Source organism: Myotis yumanensis, unplaced genomic scaffold, assembly GCF_028538775.1.
Source record: "Myotis yumanensis isolate MYYU_CA2020_CCGP unplaced genomic scaffold, mMyoYum1.0.hap1 SCAF_21, whole genome shotgun sequence".
NCBI lineage: Eukaryota > Metazoa > Chordata > Mammalia > Chiroptera > Vespertilionidae > Myotis > Myotis yumanensis.
The window spans coordinates 17,519,329-17,538,977 of NW_027223772.1; positions in this window are offsets into that span (position 1 = coordinate 17,519,329).

Below are 19,649 nucleotides of genomic sequence, written 5' to 3' on the forward strand. Positions count from 1 at the left end.
TTACATTTGTATTTCCAGGAAAAAACTTGTCGTTTTTAGAAAACCCGGTATATATATATTCAAAATTCAAGCCTGTAGAGTTCAGAACACCATGTTATTTAGATTAAATCTCTAAGAAGTCAATAAAATAGATCCTGGAGTTGTATGGGAATATATCTGAAACGTTAGGGTCCATGTAAATACAGCTTTACACTATCGGGGCCGTGTTCTAACAGTGAAAACTGACTTTCAAACACTTCTAAAATAACGAATATACGGTTGCCATATATAATTCCTGTTCATTCTGTTATTTAAAAGAAACCCGGTTACAACCCTTTAAAATAGATTCTATAGACCTTAGAACACAATATGAGTTGGACAGAACCTTTAAGAAATCAAAATAATAGGACCTTCTTTTGTGTAGTAGGGTATCTGAAAAGCGAGAAAACAAGTAAGTAGAGCCATACTCTCTGTGGGGCCATGATCCAAAACTGAAAGCCGTCATAGAAACAGCTGTTTAGTCACGAGGATACTGATTACATTTGTATTTATGGGAAAAAACTTGGCGTTTTTAAAAAACGCCACATAAAATTCTTCAAAATACGAGCCTGTGGAGTTCAGAACACCATGTTAGTTAGATTAAATCTCTAAGAATTCAAAAAAATAGAACATGGAATTCTATGAGAATATATCTGAAACGCTAGGTTTCCATGGAAATACAGCCTTGCTGTGGACGGGGCCGTGTTCTAACAGTGAAAACTGACTTTCAAACAGTTCAGAAATGACGAATATACGGTTTCCATGTATAATTCTTGTTAAATCTGTTAGATATTTAAAAGAAACTTGGTTACAAAACTTTAAATTTCAATCTATAGACCTTAGACCACAATGTGAGTTGGACAGAACCTTTAAGAAATCAAAATAATAGGACCTTCTTTTGTGTAGGAAGGTATCTGAAAAGCTCCGAAAACAAGTAAGTAGAACCTTACTCTCTGGGTGCCGTGTTCAAACACTGAAAGCTGTCCGAGAAACAGCTGTTTAGTCACGAGGATACTAATTATAATTGTATTTCCGGGAAAAAACCCGGCATCAAAATCTTCAAAATTAAAACCTGTAGAGTTCAGAACACGATGTTAGTTAGATTAAATCTCTAAGAAGTCAATAAAATAGATCCTGGAGTTGTATGGGCATATATCTGAAACTCTAGGCTTCCATGTAAATACAGCCTTACTGTAACTGGGCTTTGTGCTAGAGTGAAAACTGACTTTCAAACAAGTGGGAAATGACGAATTGACGGTTGCCATATATAATTCCTGTTCAATCTGTTAGATATTGAAAAGAAACTTGGTTACAACAGTTTAAAATTCAATCCATAGACCTTAGAACACTATGTGAGTTGGACTGAACCTTTTAGAAATCAAAATAATAGAATCTTGTTTGGTGTAGGATGGTATCTGAAAAGCTCGGAAAATAAGTAAATAGAGACATACTCTCTGTGGGGCCGTGTTCAAACACTGAAAGACGTCATAGAAACAGTTGTTTAGTCAAGAGGATACCGATTACATTTGTATTTCCAGGAAAAAACTTGTCGTTTTTAGAAAACCGGGCATATATATATTCAAAATTCAAGCCTGTAGAGTTCAGAACACGATGTTAGTTAGATTAAATCTCTAAGAAGTCAATAAAATAGATCCTGGAGTTGTATGGGAATATATCTGAAACGTTAGGGTCCATGTAAATACAGCTTTACACTATCGGGGCCGTGTTCTAACAGTGAAAACTGACTTTCAAACACTTCTAAAATAACGAATATACGGTTGCCATATATAATTCCTGTTCATTCTGTTATTTAAAAGAAACCTGGTTACAACCCTTTAAAATAGATTCTATAGACCTTAGAACACAATATGAGTTGGACAGAACCTTTAAGAAATCAAAATAATAGGACCTTCTTTTGTGTAGTAGGGTATCTGAAAAGCTGAGAAAACAAGTAAGTAGAGCCATACTCTCTGTGGGGCCATGATCCAAAACTGAAAGCCGTCATAGAAACAGCTGTTTAGTCACGAGGATACTGATTACATTTGTATTTATGGGAAAAAACTTGGCGTTTTTAAAAAAGGCCACATAAAATTCTTCAAAATACGAGCCTGTAGAGTTCAGAACACGATGTTAGTTAGATTAAATCTCTAAGAATTCAAAAAAAATAGAACATGGAATTCTATGAGAATATATCTGAAACGCTAGGTTTCCATGAAAATACAGCCTTGCTGTGGACGGGGCCGTGTTCTAACAGTGAAAACTGACTTTCAAACAGTTCAGAAATGACGAATATACGGTTTCCATGTATAATTCTTGTTAAATCTGTTCGATATTTAAAAGAAACTTGGTTACAAAACTTTAAATTTCAATCTATAGACCTTAGACCACAATGTGAGTTGGACAGAACCTTTAGGAAATCAAAATAATAGGACCTTCTCTTGTGTAGGAAGGTATCTGAAAAGCTCCGAAAACAAGTAAGTAGAACCTTACTCTCTGGGTGCCGTGTTCAAACACTGAAAGCTGTCCGAGAAACAGCTGTTTAGTCACGAGGATACTAATTATAATTGTATTTCCGGGAAAAAACCCGGCATCAAAATCTTCAAAATTAAAACCTGTAGAGTTCAGAACACGATGTTAGTTAGATTAAATCTCTAAGAAGTCAATAAAATAGATCCTGGAGTTGTATGGGCATATATCTGAAACTCTAGGCTTCCATGTAAATACAGCCTTACTGTAACTGGGCTTTGTGCTAGAGTGAAAACTGACTTTCAAACAAGTGGGAAATGACGAATTGACGGTTGCCATATATAATTCCTGTTCAATCTGTTAGATATTGAAAAGAAACTTTGTTACAACAGTTTAAAATTCAATCCATAGACCTTAGAACACTATGTGAGTTGGACTGAACCTTTTAGAAATCAAAATAATAGAATCTTGTTTGGTGTAGGATGGTATCTGAAAAGCTCGGAAAATAAGTAAATAGAGACATACTCTCTGTGGGGCCGTGTTCAAACACTGAAAGACGTCATAGAAACAGTTGTTTAGTCAAGAGGATACCGATTACATTTGTATTTCCGGGAAAAAACTTGTCGTTTTTAGAAAACCCGGCATATATATATTCAAAATTCAAGCCTGTAGAGTTCAGAACACGATGTTAGTTAGATTAAATCTCTAAGAAGTCAATAAAATAGATCCTGGAGTTGTATGGGAATATATTAGAAAGGTTAGGGTCCATGTAAATACAGCTTTACACTATCGGGGCCGTGTTCTAACAGTGAAAACTGACTTTCAAACACTTCTAAAATAACGAATATACGGTTGCCATATATAATTCCTGTTCATTCTGTTATTTAAAAGAAACCTGGTTACAACCCTTTAAAATAGATTCTATAGACCTTAGAACACAATATGAGTTGGACAGAACCTTTAAGAAATCAAAATAATAGGACCTTCTTTTGTGTAGTAGGGTATCTGAAAAGCGAGAAAACAAGTAAGTAGAGCCATACTCTCTGTGGGGCCATGATCCAAAACTGAAAGCCGTCATAGAAACAGCTGTTTAGTCACGAGGATACTGATTATATTTGTATTTATGGGAAAAAACTTGGCGTTTTTAAAAAACGCCACATAAAATTCTTCAAAATACGAGCCTGTGGAGTTCAGAACACGATGTTAGTTAGATTAAATCTCTAAGAATTCAAAAAAAATAGAACATGGAATTCTATGAGAATATATCTGAAACGCTAGGTTTCCATGAAAATACAGCCTTGCTGTGGACGGGGCCGTGTTCTAACGGTGAAAACTGACTTTCAAACAGTTCAGAAATGACGAATATACGGTTTCCATGTATAATTCTTGTTAAATCTGTTAGATATTTAAAAGAAACTTGGTTACAAAACTTTAAATTTCAATCTATAGACCTTAGACCACAATGTGAGTTGGACAGAACCTTTAAGAAATCAAAATAATAGGACCTTCTTTTGTGTAAGAAGGTATCTGAAAAGCTCCGAAAACAAGTAAGTAGAACCTTACTCTCTGGGTGCCGTGTTCAAACACTGAAAGCTGTCCGAGAAACAGCTGTTTAGTCACGAGGATACTGATTACATTTGTATTTATGGGAAAAAACTTGGCGTTTTTAAAAAAGGCCACATAAAATTCTTCAAAATACGAGCCTGTAGAGTTCAGAACACGATGTTAGTTAGATTAAATCTCTAAGAATTCAAAAAAATAGATCATGGAATTGTATGAGAATATATCTGAAAGGCTCGGTTTCCATGGAAATACAGCCTTACTGTGGACGGGGCCGTGTTCTAACATTTTAAAACTGACTTTCAAACAGTTCAGAAATGACGAATATACGGTTTCCATTTATAATTCTTATTAAATCTGTTCGATATTTAAAAGAAACTTGGTTACAAAACTTTAAATTTCAATCTATAGACCTTAGACCACAATGTGAGTTGGACAGAACCTTTAAGAAATTAAAATAATAGGACCTTCTTTTGTGTAGGAAGGTATCTGAAAAGCTAAGAAATCAGGTAAGTAGAGTCTTACTGTCTGTGGGGCCATGATCCAAAACTGAAAGCCGTCAAAGAAACAGCTGTTTAGTCACGAGGATACTGATTACATTTGTATTTATGGGAAAAAACTTGGCGTTTTTAAAAAAGGCCACATAAAATTCTTCAAAATACGAGCCTGTAGAGTTCAGAACACGATGTTAGTTAGATTAAATCTCTAAGAATTCAAAAAAATAGATCATGGAATTGTATGAGAATATATCTGAAACGCTCGGTTTCCATGGAAATACAGCCTTACTGTGGACGGGGCCGTGTTCTAACAGTGAAAACTGACTTTCAAACAGTTCAGAAATGACGAATATACGGTTTCCATGTATAATTCTTGTTAAATCTGTTCGATATTTAAAAGAAACTTGGTTACAAAACTTTAAATTTCAATCTATAGACCTTAGACCACAATGTGAGTTGGACAGAACCTTTAAGAAATCAAAATAATAGGACCTTCTTTTGTGTAGGAAGGTATCTGAAAAGCTCCGAAAACAAGTAAGTAGAACCTTACTCTCTGGGTGCCGTGTTCAAACACTGAAAGCTGTCCGAGAAACAGCTGTTTAGTCACGAGGATACTAATTATAATTGTATTTCCGGGAAAAAACCCGGCATCAAAATCTTCAAAATTAAAACCTGTAGAGTTCAGAACACGATGTTAGTTAGATTAAATCTCTAAGAAGTCAATAAAATAGATCCTGGAGTTGTATGGGCATATATCTGAAACTCTAGGCTTCCATGTAAATACAGCCTTACTGTAACTGGGCTTTGTGCTAGAGTGAAAACTGACTTTCAAACAAGTGGGAAATGACGAATTGACGGTTGCCATATATAATTCCTGTTCAATCTGTTAGATATTGAAAAGAAACTTGGTTACAACAGTTTAAAATTCAATCCATAGACCTTAGAACACTATGTGAGTTGGACTGAACCTTTTAGAAATCAAAATAATAGAATCTTGTTTGGTGTAGGATGGTATCTGAAAAGCTCGGAAAATAAGTAAATAGAGACATACTCTCTGTGGGGCCGTGTTCAAACACTGAAAGACGTCATAGAAACAGTTGTTTAGTCAAGAGGATACCGATTACATTTGTATTTCCGGGAAAAAACTTGTCGTTTTTAGAAAACCCGGCATATATATATTCAAAATTCAAGCCTGTAGAGTTCAGAACACGATGTTAGTTAGATTAAATCTCTAAGAAGTCAATAAAATAGATCCTGGAGTTGTATGGGAATATATCTGAAACGTTAGGGTCCATGTAAATACAGCTTTACACTATCGGGGCCGTGTTCTAACAGTGAAAACTGACTTTCAAACACTTCTAAAATAACGAATATACGGTTGCCATATATAATTCCTGTTCATTCTGTTATTTAAAAGAAACCTGGTTACAACCCTTTAAAATAGATTCTATAGACCTTAGAACACAATATGAGTTGGACAGAACCTTTAAGAAATCAAAATAATAGGACCTTCTTTTGTGTAGTAGGGTATCTGAAAAGCTGAGAAAACAAGTAAGTAGAGCCATACTCTCTGTGGGGCCATGATCCAAAACTGAAAGCCGTCATAGAAACAGCTGTTTAGTCACGAGGATACTGATTACATTTGTATTTATGGGATAAAACTTGGCGTTTTTAAAAAACGCCACATAAAATTCTTCAAAATAGGAGCCTGTGGAGTTCAGAACACGATGTTAGTTAGATTAAATCTCTAAGAATTCAAAAAAAATAGAACATGGAATTCTATGAGAATATATCTGAAACGCTAGGTTTCCATGAAAATACAGCCTTGCTGTGGACGGGGCCGTGTTCTAACAGTGAAAACTGACTTTCAAACAGTTCAGAAATGACGAATATACGGTTTCCATGTATAATTCTTGTTAAATCTGTTAGATATTTAAAAGAAACTTGGTTACAAAACTTTAAATTTCAATCTATAGACCTTAGACCACAATGTGAGTTGGACAGAACCTTTAAGAAATCAAAATAATAGGACCTTCTTTTGTGTAGGAAGGTATCTGAAAAGCTCCGAAAACAAGTAAGTAGAACCTTACTCTCTGGGTGCCGTGTTCAAACACTGAAAGCTGTCCGAGAAACAGCTGTTTAGTCACGAGGATACTAATTATAATTGTATTTCCGGGAAAAAACCCGGCATCCAAATCTTCAAAATTAAAACCTGTAGAGTTCAGAACACGATGTTAGTTAGATTAAATCTCTAAGAAGTCAATAAAATAGATCCTGGAGTTGTATGGGCATATATCTGAAACTCTAGGCTTCCATGTAAATACAGCCTTACTGTAACTGGGCTTTGTGCTAGAGTGAAAACTGACTTTCAAACAAGTGGGAAATGACGAATTGACGGTTGCCATATATAATTCCTGTTCAATCTGTTAGATATTGAAAAGAAACTTGGTTACAACAGTTTAAAATTCAATCCATAGACCTTAGAACACTATGTGAGTTGGACTGAACCTTTTAGAAATCAAAATAATAGAATCTTGTTTGGTGTAGGATGGTATCTGAAAAGCTCGGAAAATAAGTAAATAGAGACATACTCTCTGTGGGGCCGTGTTCAAACACTGAAAGACGTCATAGAAACAGTTGTTTAGTCAAGAGGATACCGATTACATTTGTATTTCCGGGAAAAAACTTGTCGTTTTTAGAAAACCCGGCATATATATATTCAAAATTCAAGCCTGTAGAGTTCAGAACACGATGTTATTTAGATTAAATCTCTAAGAAGTCAATAAAATAGATCCTGGAGTTGTATGGGAATATATCTGAAACGTTAGGGTCCATGTAAATACAGCTTTACACTATCGGGGCGGTGTTCTAACAGTGAAAACTGACTTTCAAACACTTCTAAAATAACGAATATACGGTTGCCATATATAATTCCTGTTCATTCTGTTATTTAAAAGAAACCTGGTTACAACCCTTTAAAATAGATTCTATAGACCTTAGAACACAATATGAGTTGGACAGAACCTTTAAGAAATCAAAATAATAGGACCTTCTTTTGTGTAGTAGGGTATCTGAAAAGCGAGAAAACAAGTAAGTAGAGCCATACTCTCTGTGGGGCCATGATCCAAAACTGAAAGCCGTCATAGAAACAGCTGTTTAGTCACGAGGATACTGATTACATTTGTATTTATGGGAAAAAACTTGGCGTTTTTAAAAAACGCCACATAAAATTCTTCAAAATAGGAGCGTGTGGAGTTCAGAACACTATGTTAGTTTGATTAAATCTCTGAGAATTCAAAAAAAATAGAACATGGAATTCTATGAGAATATATCTGAAACGCTAGGTTTCCATGAAAATACAGCCTTGCTGTGGACGGGGCCGTGTTCTAACAGTGAAAACTGACTTTCAAACAGTTCAGAAATGACGAATATACGGTTTCCATGTATAATTCTTGTTAAATCTGTTAGATATTTAAAAGAAACTTGGTTACAAAACTTTAAATTTCAATCTATAGACCTTAGATCACAATGTGAGTTGGACAGAACCTTTAAGAAATCAAAATAATAGGACCTTCTCTTGTGTAGGAAGGTATCTGAAAAGCTCCGAAAACAAGTCAGTAGAACCTTACTCTCTGGGTGCCGTGTTCAAACACTGAAAGCTGTCCGAGAAACAGCTGTTTAGTCACGAGGATACTAATTATAATTGTATTTCCGGGAAAAAACCCGGCATCAAAATCTTCAAAATTAAAACCTGTAGAGTTCAGAACACGATGTTAGTTAGATTAAATCTCTAAGAAGTCAATAAAATAGATCCTGGAGTTGTATGGGCATATATCTGAAACTCTAGGCTTCCATGTAAATACAGCCTTACTGTAACTGGGCTTTGTGCTAGAGTGAAAACTGACTTTCAAACAAGTGGGAAATGACGAATTGACGGTTGCCATATATAATTCCTGTTCAATCTGTTAGATATTGAAAAGAAACTTGGTTACAACAGTTTAAAATTCAATCCATAGACCTTAGAACACTATGTGAGTTGGACTGAACCTTTTAGAAATCAAAATAATAGAATCTTGTTTGGTGTAGGATGGTATCTGAAAAGCTCGGAAAATAAGTAAATAGAGACATACTCTCTGTGGGGCCGTGTTCAAACACTGAAAGACGTCATAGAAACAGTTGTTTAGTCAAGAGGATACCGATTACATTTGTATTTCCAGGAAAAAACTTGTCGTTTTTAGAAAACCCGGCATATATATATTCAAAATTCAAGCCTGTAGAGTTCAGAACACGATGTTATTTAGATTAAATCTCTAAGAAGTCAATAAAATAGATCCTGGAGTTGTATGGGAATATATCTGAAACGTTAGGGTCCATGTAAATACAGCTTTACACTATCGGGGCGGTGTTCTAACAGTGAAAACTGACTTTCAAACACTTCTAAAATAACGAATATACGGTTGCCATATATAATTCCTGTTCATTCTGTTATTTAAAAGAAACCTGGTTACAACCCTTTAAAATAGATTCTATAGACCTTAGAACACAATATGAGTTGGACAGAACCTTTAAGAAATCAAAATAATAGGACCTTCTTTTGTGTAGTAGGGTATCTGAAAAGCGAGAAAACAAGTAAGTAGAGCCATACTCTCTGTGGGGCCATGATCCAAAACTGAAAGCCGTCATAGAAACAGCTGTTTAGTCACGAGGATACTGATTACATTTGTATTTATGGGAAAAAACTTGGCGTTTTTAAAAAACGCCACATAAAATTCTTCAAAATAGGAGCGTGTGGAGTTCAGAACACTATGTTAGTTAGATTAAATCTCTGAGAATTCAAAAAAAATAGAACATGGAATTCTATGAGAATATATCTGAAACGCTAGGTTTCCATGAAAATACAGCCTTGCTGTGGACGGGGCCGTGTTCTAACAGTGAAAACTGACTTTCAAACAGTTCAGAAATGACGAATATACGGTTTCCATGTATAATTCTTGTTAAATCTGTTAGATATTTAAAAGAAACTTGGTTACAAAACTTTAAATTTCAATCTATAGACCTTAGATCACAATGTGAGTTGGACAGAACCTTTAAGAAATCAAAATAATAGGACCTTCTCTTGTGTAGGAAGGTATCTGAAAAGCTCCGAAAACAAGTCAGTAGAACCTTACTCTCTGGGTGCCGTGTTCAAACACTGAAAGCTGTCCGAGAAACAGCTGTTTAGTCACGAGGATACTAATTATAATTGTATTTCCGGGAAAAAACCCGGCATCAAAATCTTCAAAATTAAAACCTGTAGAGTTCAGAACACGATGTTAGTTAGATTAAATCTCTAAGAAGTCAATAAAATAGATCCTGGAGTTGTATGGGCATATATCTGAAACTCTAGGCTTCCATGTAAATACAGCCTTACTGTAACTGGGCTTTGTGCTAGAGTGAAAACTGACTTTCAAACAAGTGGGAAATGACGAATTGACGGTTGCCATATATAATTCCTGTTCAATCTGTTAGATATTGAAAAGAAACTTGGTTACAACAGTTTAAAATTCAATCCATAGACCTTAGAACACTATGTGAGTTGGACTGAACCTTTTAGAAATCAAAATAATAGAATCTTGTTTGGTGTAGGATGGTATCTGAAAAGCTCGGAAAATAAGTAAATAGAGACATACTCTCTGTGGGGCCGTGTTCAAACACTGAAAGACGTCATAGAAACAGTTGTTTAGTCAAGAGGATACCGATTACATTTGTATTTCCAGGAAAAAACTTGTCGTTTTTAGAAAACCCGGCATATATATATTCAAAATTCAAGCCTGTAGAGTTCAGAACACGATGTTATTTAGATTAAATCTCTAAGAAGTCAATAAAATAGATCCTGGAGTTGTATGGGAATATATCTGAAACGTTAGGGTCCATGTAAATACAGCTTTACACTATCGGGGCGGTGTTCTAACAGTGAAAACTGACTTTCAAACACTTCTAAAATAACGAATATACGGTTGCCATATATAATTCCTGTTCATTCTGTTATTTAAAAGAAACCTGGTTACAACCCTTTAAAATAGATTCTATAGACCTTAGAACACAATATGAGTTGGACAGAACCTTTAAGAAATCAAAATAATAGGACCTTCTTTTGTGTAGTAGGGTATCTGAAAAGCGAGAAAACAAGTAAGTAGAGCCATACTCTCTGTGGGGCCATGATCCAAAACTGAAAGCCGTCATAGAAACAGCTGTTTAGTCACGAGGATACTGATTACATTTGTATTTATGGGAAAAAACTTGGCGTTTTTAAAAAACGCCACATAAAATTCTTCAAAATAGGAGCGTGTGGAGTTCAGAACACTATGTTAGTTAGATTAAATCTCTGAGAATTCAAAAAAAATAGAACATGGAATTCTATGAGAATATATCTGAAACGCTAGGTTTCCATGAAAATACAGCCTTGCTGTGGACGGGGCCGTGTTCTAACAGTGAAAACTGACTTTCAAACAGTTCAGAAATGACGAATATACGGTTTCCATGTATAATTCTTGTTAAATCTGTTAGATATTTAAAAGAAACTTGGTTACAAAACTTTAAATTTCAATCTATAGACCTTAGATCACAATGTGAGTTGGACAGAACCTTTAAGAAATCAAAATAATAGGACCTTCTCTTGTGTAGGAAGGTATCTGAAAAGCTCCGAAAACAAGTCAGTAGAACCTTACTCTCTGGGTGCCGTGTTCAAACACTGAAAGCTGTCCGAGAAACAGCTGTTTAGTCACGAGGATACTAATTATAATTGTATTTCCGGGAAAAAACCCGGCATCAAAATCTTCAAAATTAAAACCTGTAGAGTTCAGAACACGATGTTAGTTAGATTAAATCTCTAAGAAGTCAATAAAATAGATCCTGGAGTTGTATGGGCATATATCTGAAACTCTAGGCTTCCATGTAAATACAGCCTTACTGTAACTGGGCTTTGTGCTAGAGTGAAAACTGACTTTCAAACAAGTGGGAAATGACGAATTGACGGTTGCCATATATAATTCCTGTTCAATCTGTTAGATATTGAAAAGAAACTTGGTTACAACAGTTTAAAATTCAATCCATAGACCTTAGAACACTATGTGAGTTGGACTGAACCTTTTAGAAATCAAAATAATAGAATCTTGTTTGGTGTAGGATGGTATCTGAAAAGCTCGGAAAATAAGTAAATAGAGACATACTCTCTGTGGGGCCGTGTTCAAACACTGAAAGACGTCATAGAAACAGTTGTTTAGTCAAGAGGATACCGATTACATTTGTATTTCCAGGAAAAAACTTGTCGTTTTTAGAAAACCCGGCATATATATATTCAAAATTCAAGCCTGTAGAGTTCAGAACACGATGTTATTTAGATTAAATCTCTAAGAAGTCAATAAAATAGATCCTGGAGTTGTATGGGAATATATCTGAAACGTTAGGGTCCATGTAAATACAGCTTTACACTATCGGGGCGGTGTTCTAACAGTGAAAACTGACTTTCAAACACTTCTAAAATAACGAATATACGGTTGCCATATATAATTCCTGTTCATTCTGTTATTTAAAAGAAACCTGGTTACAACCCTTTAAAATAGATTCTATAGACCTTAGAACACAATATGAGTTGGACAGAACCTTTAAGAAATCAAAATAATAGGACCTTCTTTTGTGTAGTAGGGTATCTGAAAAGCGAGAAAACAAGTAAGTAGAGCCATACTCTCTGTGGGGCCATGATCCAAAACTGAAAGCCGTCATAGAAACAGCTGTTTAGTGACGAGGATACTGATTACATTTGTATTTATGGGAAAAAACTTGGCGTTTTTAAAAAACGCCACATAAAATTCTTCAAAATAGGAGCGTGTGGAGTTCAGAACACTATGTTAGTTAGATTAAATCTCTGAGAATTCAAAAAAAATAGAACATGGAATTCTATGAGAATATATCTGAAACGCTAGGTTTCCATGAAAATACAGCCTTGCTGTGGACGGGGCCGTGTTCTAACAGTGAAAACTGACTTTCAAACAGTTCAGAAATGACGAATATACGGTTTCCATGTATAATTCTTGTTAAATCTGTTAGATATTTAAAAGAAACTTGGTTACAAAACTTTAAATTTCAATCTATAGACCTTAGATCACAATGTGAGTTGGACAGAACCTTTAAGAAATCAAAATAATAGGACCTTCTCTTGTGTAGGAAGGTATCTGAAAAGCTCCGAAAACAAGTAAGTAGAACCTTACTCTCTGGGTGCCGTGTTCAAACACTGAAAGCTGTCCGAGAAACAGCTGTTTAGTCACGAGGATACTAATTATAATTGTATTTCCGGGAAAAAACCCGGCATCAAAATCTTCAAAATTAAAACCTGTAGAGTTCAGAACACGATGTTAGTTAGATTAAATCTCTAAGAAGTCAATAAAATAGATCCTGGAGTTGTATGGGCATATATCTGAAACTCTAGGCTTCCATGTAAATACAGCCTTACTGTAACTGGGCTTTGTGCTAGAGTGAAAACTGACTTTCAAACAAGTGGGAAATGACGAATTGACGGTTGCCATATATAATTCCTGTTCAATCTGTTAGATATTGAAAAGAAACTTGGTTACAACAGTTTAAAATTCAATCCATAGACCTTAGAACACTATGTGAGTTGGACTGAACCTTTTAGAAATCAAAATAATAGAATCTTGTTTGGTGTAGGATGGTATCTGAAAAGCTCGGAAAATAAGTAAATAGAGACATACTCTCTGTGGGGCCGTGTTCAAACACTGAAAGACGTCATAGAAACAGTTGTTTAGTCAAGAGGATACCGATTACATTTGTATTTCCAGGAAAAAACTTGTCGTTTTTAGAAAACCCGGCATATATATATTCAAAATTCAAGCCTGTAGAGTTCAGAACACCATGTTATTTAGATTAAATCTCTAAGAAGTCAATAAAATAGATCCTGGAGTTGTATGGGAATATATCTGAAACGTTAGGGTCCATGTAAATACAGCTTTACACTATCGGGGCGGTGTTCTAACAGTGAAAACTGACTTTCAAACACTTCTAAAATAACGAATATACGGTTGCCATATATAATTCCTGTTCATTCTGTTATTTAAAAGAAACCCGGTTACAACCCTTTAAAATAGATTCTATAGACCTTAGAACACAATATGAGTTGGACAGAACCTTTAAGAAATCAAAATAATAGGACCTTCTTTTGTGTAGTAGGGTATCTGAAAAGCGAGAAAACAAGTAAGTAGAGCCATACTCTCTGTGGGGCCATGATCCAAAACTGAAAGCCGTCATAGAAACAGCTGTTTAGTCACGAGGATACTGATTACATTTGTATTTATGGGAAAAAACTTGGCGTTTTTAAAAAACGCCACATAAAATTCTTCAAAATACGAGCCTGTGGAGTTCAGAACACCATGTTAGTTAGATTAAATCTCTAAGAATTCAAAAAAATAGAACATGGAATTCTATGAGAATATATCTGAAACGCTAGGTTTCCATGGAAATACAGCCTTGCTGTGGACGGGGCCGTGTTCTAACAGTGAAAACTGACTTTCAAACAGTTCAGAAATGACGAATATACGGTTTCCATGTATAATTCTTGTTAAATCTGTTAGATATTTAAAAGAAACTTGGTTACAAAACTTTAAATTTCAATCTATAGACCTTAGACCACAATGTGAGTTGGACAGAACCTTTAAGAAATCAAAATAATAGGACCTTCTTTTGTGTAGGAAGGTATCTGAAAAGCTCCGAAAACAAGTAAGTAGAACCTTACTCTCTGGGTGCCGTGTTCAAACACTGAAAGCTGTCCGAGAAACAGCTGTTTAGTCACGAGGATACTAATTATAATTGTATTTCCGGGAAAAAACCCGGCATCAAAATCTTCAAAATTAAAACCTGTAGAGTTCAGAACACGATGTTAGTTAGATTAAATCTCTAAGAAGTCAATAAAATAGATCCTGGAGTTGTATGGGCATATATCTGAAACTCTAGGCTTCCATGTAAATACAGCCTTACTGTAACTGGGCTTTGTGCTAGAGTGAAAACTGACTTTCAAACAAGTGGGAAATGACGAATTGACGGTTGCCATATATAATTCCTGTTCAATCTGTTAGATATTGAAAAGAAACTTGGTTACAACAGTTTAAAATTCAATCCATAGACCTTAGAACACTATGTGAGTTGGACTGAACCTTTTAGAAATCAAAATAATAGAATCTTGTTTGGTGTAGGATGGTATCTGAAAAGCTCGGAAAATAAGTAAATAGAGACATACTCTCTGTGGGGCCGTGTTCAAACACTGAAAGACGTCATAGAAACAGTTGTTTAGTCAAGAGGATACCGATTACATTTGTATTTCCAGGAAAAAACTTGTCGTTTTTAGAAAACCGGGCATATATATATTCAAAATTCAAGCCTGTAGAGTTCAGAACACGATGTTAGTTAGATTAAATCTCTAAGAAGTCAATAAAATAGATCCTGGAGTTGTATGGGAATATATCTGAAACGTTAGGGTCCATGTAAATACAGCTTTACACTATCGGGGCCGTGTTCTAACAGTGAAAACTGACTTTCAAACACTTCTAAAATAACGAATATACGGTTGCCATATATAATTCCTGTTCATTCTGTTATTTAAAAGAAACCTGGTTACAACCCTTTAAAATAGATTCTATAGACCTTAGAACACAATATGAGTTGGACAGAACCTTTAAGAAATCAAAATAATAGGACCTTCTTTTGTGTAGTAGGGTATCTGAAAAGCTGAGAAAACAAGTAAGTAGAGCCATACTCTCTGTGGGGCCATGATCCAAAACTGAAAGCCGTCATAGAAACAGCTGTTTAGTCACGAGGATACTGATTACATTTGTATTTATGGGAAAAAACTTGGCGTTTTTAAAAAAGGCCACATAAAATTCTTCAAAATACGAGCCTGTAGAGTTCAGAACACGATGTTAGTTAGATTAAATCTCTAAGAATTCAAAAAAAATAGAACATGGAATTCTATGAGAATATATCTGAAACGCTAGGTTTCCATGAAAATACAGCCTTGCTGTGGACGGGGCCGTGTTCTAACAGTGAAAACTGACTTTCAAACAGTTCAGAAATGACGAATATACGGTTTCCATGTATAATTCTTGTTAAATCTGTTCGATATTTAAAAGAAACTTGGTTACAAAACTTTAAATTTCAATCTATAGACCTTAGACCACAATGTGAGTTGGACAGAACCTTTAAGAAATCAAAATAATAGGACCTTCTCTTGTGTAGGAAGGTATCTGAAAAGCTCCGAAAACAAGTAAGTAGAACCTTACTCTCTGGGTGCCGTGTTCAAACACTGAAAGCTGTCCGAGAAACAGCTGTTTAGTCACGAGGATACTAATTATAATTGTATTTCCGGGAAAAAACCCGGCATCAAAATCTTCAAAATTAAAACCTGTAGAGTTCAGAACACGATGTTAGTTAGATTAAATCTCTAAGAAGTCAATAAAATAGATCCTGGAGTTGTATGGGCATATATCTGAAACTCTAGGCTTCCATGTAAATACAGCCTTACTGTAACTGGGCTTTGTGCTAGAGTGAAAACTGACTTTCAAACAAGTGGGAAATGACGAATTGACGGTTGCCATATATAATTCCTGTTCAATCTGTTAGATATTGAAAAGAAACTTTGTTACAACAGTTTAAAATTCAATCCATAGACCTTAGAACACTATGTGAGTTGGACTGAACCTTTTAGAAATCAAAATAATAGAATCTTGTTTGGTGTAGGATGGTATCTGAAAAGCTCGGAAAATAAGTAAATAGAGACATACTCTCTGTGGGGCCGTGTTCAAACACTGAAAGACGTCATAGAAACAGTTGTTTAGTCAAGAGGATACCGATTACATTTGTATTTCCGGGAAAAAACTTGTCGTTTTTAGAAAACCCGGCATATATATATTCAAAATTCAAGCCTGTAGAGTTCAGAACACGATGTTAGTTAGATTAAATCTCTAAGAAGTCAATAAAATAGATCCTGGAGTTGTATGGGAATATATTAGAAAGGTTAGGGTCCATGTAAATACAGCTTTACACTATCGGGGCCGTGTTCTAACAGTGAAAACTGACTTTCAAACACTTCTAAAATAACGAATATACGGTTGCCATATATAATTCCTGTTCATTCTGTTATTTAAAAGAAACCTGGTTACAACCCTTTAAAATAGATTCTATAGACCTTAGAACACAATATGAGTTGGACAGAACCTTTAAGAAATCAAAATAATAGGACCTTCTTTTGTGTAGTAGGGTATCTGAAAAGCGAGAAAACAAGTAAGTAGAGCCATACTCTCTGTGGGGCCATGATCCAAAACTGAAAGCCGTCATAGAAACAGCTGTTTAGTCACGAGGATACTGATTATATTTGTATTTATGGGAAAAAACTTGGCGTTTTTAAAAAACGCCACATAAAATTCTTCAAAATACGAGCCTGTGGAGTTCAGAACACGATGTTAGTTAGATTAAATCTCTAAGAATTCAAAAAAAATAGAACATGGAATTCTATGAGAATATATCTGAAACGCTAGGTTTCCATGAAAATACAGCCTTGCTGTGGACGGGGCCGTGTTCTAACGGTGAAAACTGACTTTCAAACAGTTCAGAAATGACGAATATACGGTTTCCATGTATAATTCTTGTTAAATCTGTTAGATATTTAAAAGAAACTTGGTTACAAAACTTTAAATTTCAATCTATAGACCTTAGACCACAATGTGAGTTGGACAGAACCTTTAAGAAATCAAAATAATAGGACCTTCTTTTGTGTAAGAAGGTATCTGAAAAGCTCCGAAAACAAGTAAGTAGAACCTTACTCTCTGGGTGCCGTGTTCAAACACTGAAAGCTGTCCGAGAAACAGCTGTTTAGTCACGAGGATACTGATTACATTTGTATTTATGGGAAAAAACTTGGCGTTTTTAAAAAAGGCCACATAAAATTCTTCAAAATACGAGCCTGTAGAGTTCAGAACACGATGTTAGTTAGATTAAATCTCTAAGAATTCAAAAAAATAGATCATGGAATTGTATGAGAATATATCTGAAAGGCTCGGTTTCCATGGAAATACAGCCTTACTGTGGACGGGGCCGTGTTCTAACATTTTAAAACTGACTTTCAAACAGTTCAGAAATGACGAATATACGGTTTCCATTTATAATTCTTATTAAATCTGTTCGATATTTAAAAGAAACTTGGTTACAAAACTTTAAATTTCAATCTATAGACCTTAGACCACAATGTGAGTTGGACAGAACCTTTAAGAAATTAAAATAATAGGACCTTCTTTTGTGTAGGAAGGTATCTGAAAAGCTAAGAAATCAGGTAAGTAGAGTCTTACTGTCTGTGGGGCCATGATCCAAAACTGAAAGCCGTCAAAGAAACAGCTGTTTAGTCACGAGGATACTGATTACATTTGTATTTATGGGAAAAAACTTGGCGTTTTTAAAAAAGGCCACATAAAATTCTTCAAAATACGAGCCTGTAGAGTTCAGAACACGATGTTAGTTAGATTAAATCTCTAAGAATTCAAAAAAATAGATCATGGAATTGTATGAGAATATATCTGAAACGCTCGGTTTCCATGGAAATACAGCCTTACTGTGGACGGGGCCGTGTTCTAACAGTGAAAACTGACTTTCAAACAGTTCAGAAATGACGAATATACGGTTTCCATGTATAATTCTTGTTAAATCTGTTCGATATTTAAAAGAAACTTGGTTACAAAACTTTAAATTTCAATCTATAGACCTTAGACCACAATGTGAGTTGGACAGAACCTTTAAGAAATCAAAATAATAGGACCTTCTTTTGTGTAGGAAGGTATCTGAAAAGCTCCGAAAACAAGTAAGTAGAACCTTACTCTCTGGGTGCCGTGTTCAAACACTGAAAGCTGTCCGAGAAACAGCTGTTTAGTCACGAGGATACTAATTATAATTGTATTTCCGGGAAAAAACCCGGCATCAAAATCTTCAAAATTAAAACCTGTAGAGTTCAGAACACGATGTTAGTTAGATTAAATCTCTAAGAAGTCAATAAAATAGATCCTGGAGTTGTATGGGCATATATCTGAAACTCTAGGCTTCCATGTAAATACAGCCTTACTGTAACTGGGCTTTGTGCTAGAGTGAAAACTGACTTTCAAACAAGTGGGAAATGACGAATTGACGGTTGCCATATATAATTCCTGTTCAATCTGTTAGATATTGAAAAGAAACTTGGTTACAACAGTTTAAAATTCAATCCATAGACCTTAGAACACTATGTGAGTTGGACTGAACCTTTTAGAAATCAAAATAATAGAATCTTGTTTGGTGTAGGATGGTATCTGAAAAGCTCGGAAAATAAGTAAATAGAGACATACTCTCTGTGTGGCCGTGTTCAAACACTGAAAGACGTCATAGAAACAGTTGTTTAGTCAAGAGGATACCGATTACATTTGTATTTCCGGGAAAAAACTTGTCGTTTTTAGAAAACCCGGCATATATATATTCAAAATTCAAGCCTGTAGAGTTCAGAACACGATGTTAGTTAGATTAAATCTCTAAGAAGTCAATAAAATAGATCCTGGAGTTGTATGGGAATATATCTGAAACGTTAGGGTCCATGTAAATACAGCTTTACACTATCGGGGCCGTGTTCTAACAGTGAAAACTGACTTTCAAACACTTCTAAAATAACGAATATACGGTTGCCATATATAATTCCTGTTCATTCTGTTATTTAAAAGAAACCTGGTTACAACCCTTTAAAATAGATTCTATAGACCTTAGAACACAATATGAGTTGGACAGAACCTTTAAGAAATCAAAATAATAGGACCTTCTTTTGTGTAGTAGGGTATCTGAAAAGCTGAGAAAACAAGTAAGTAGAGCCATACTCTCTGTGGGGCCATGATCCAAAACTGAAAGCCGTCATAGAAACAGCTGTTTAGTCACGAGGATACTGATTACATTTGTATTTATGGGATAAAACTTGGCGTTTTTAAAAAACGCCACATAAAATTCTTCAAAATAGGAGCCTGTGGAGTTCAGAACACGATGTTAGTTAGATTAAATCTCTAA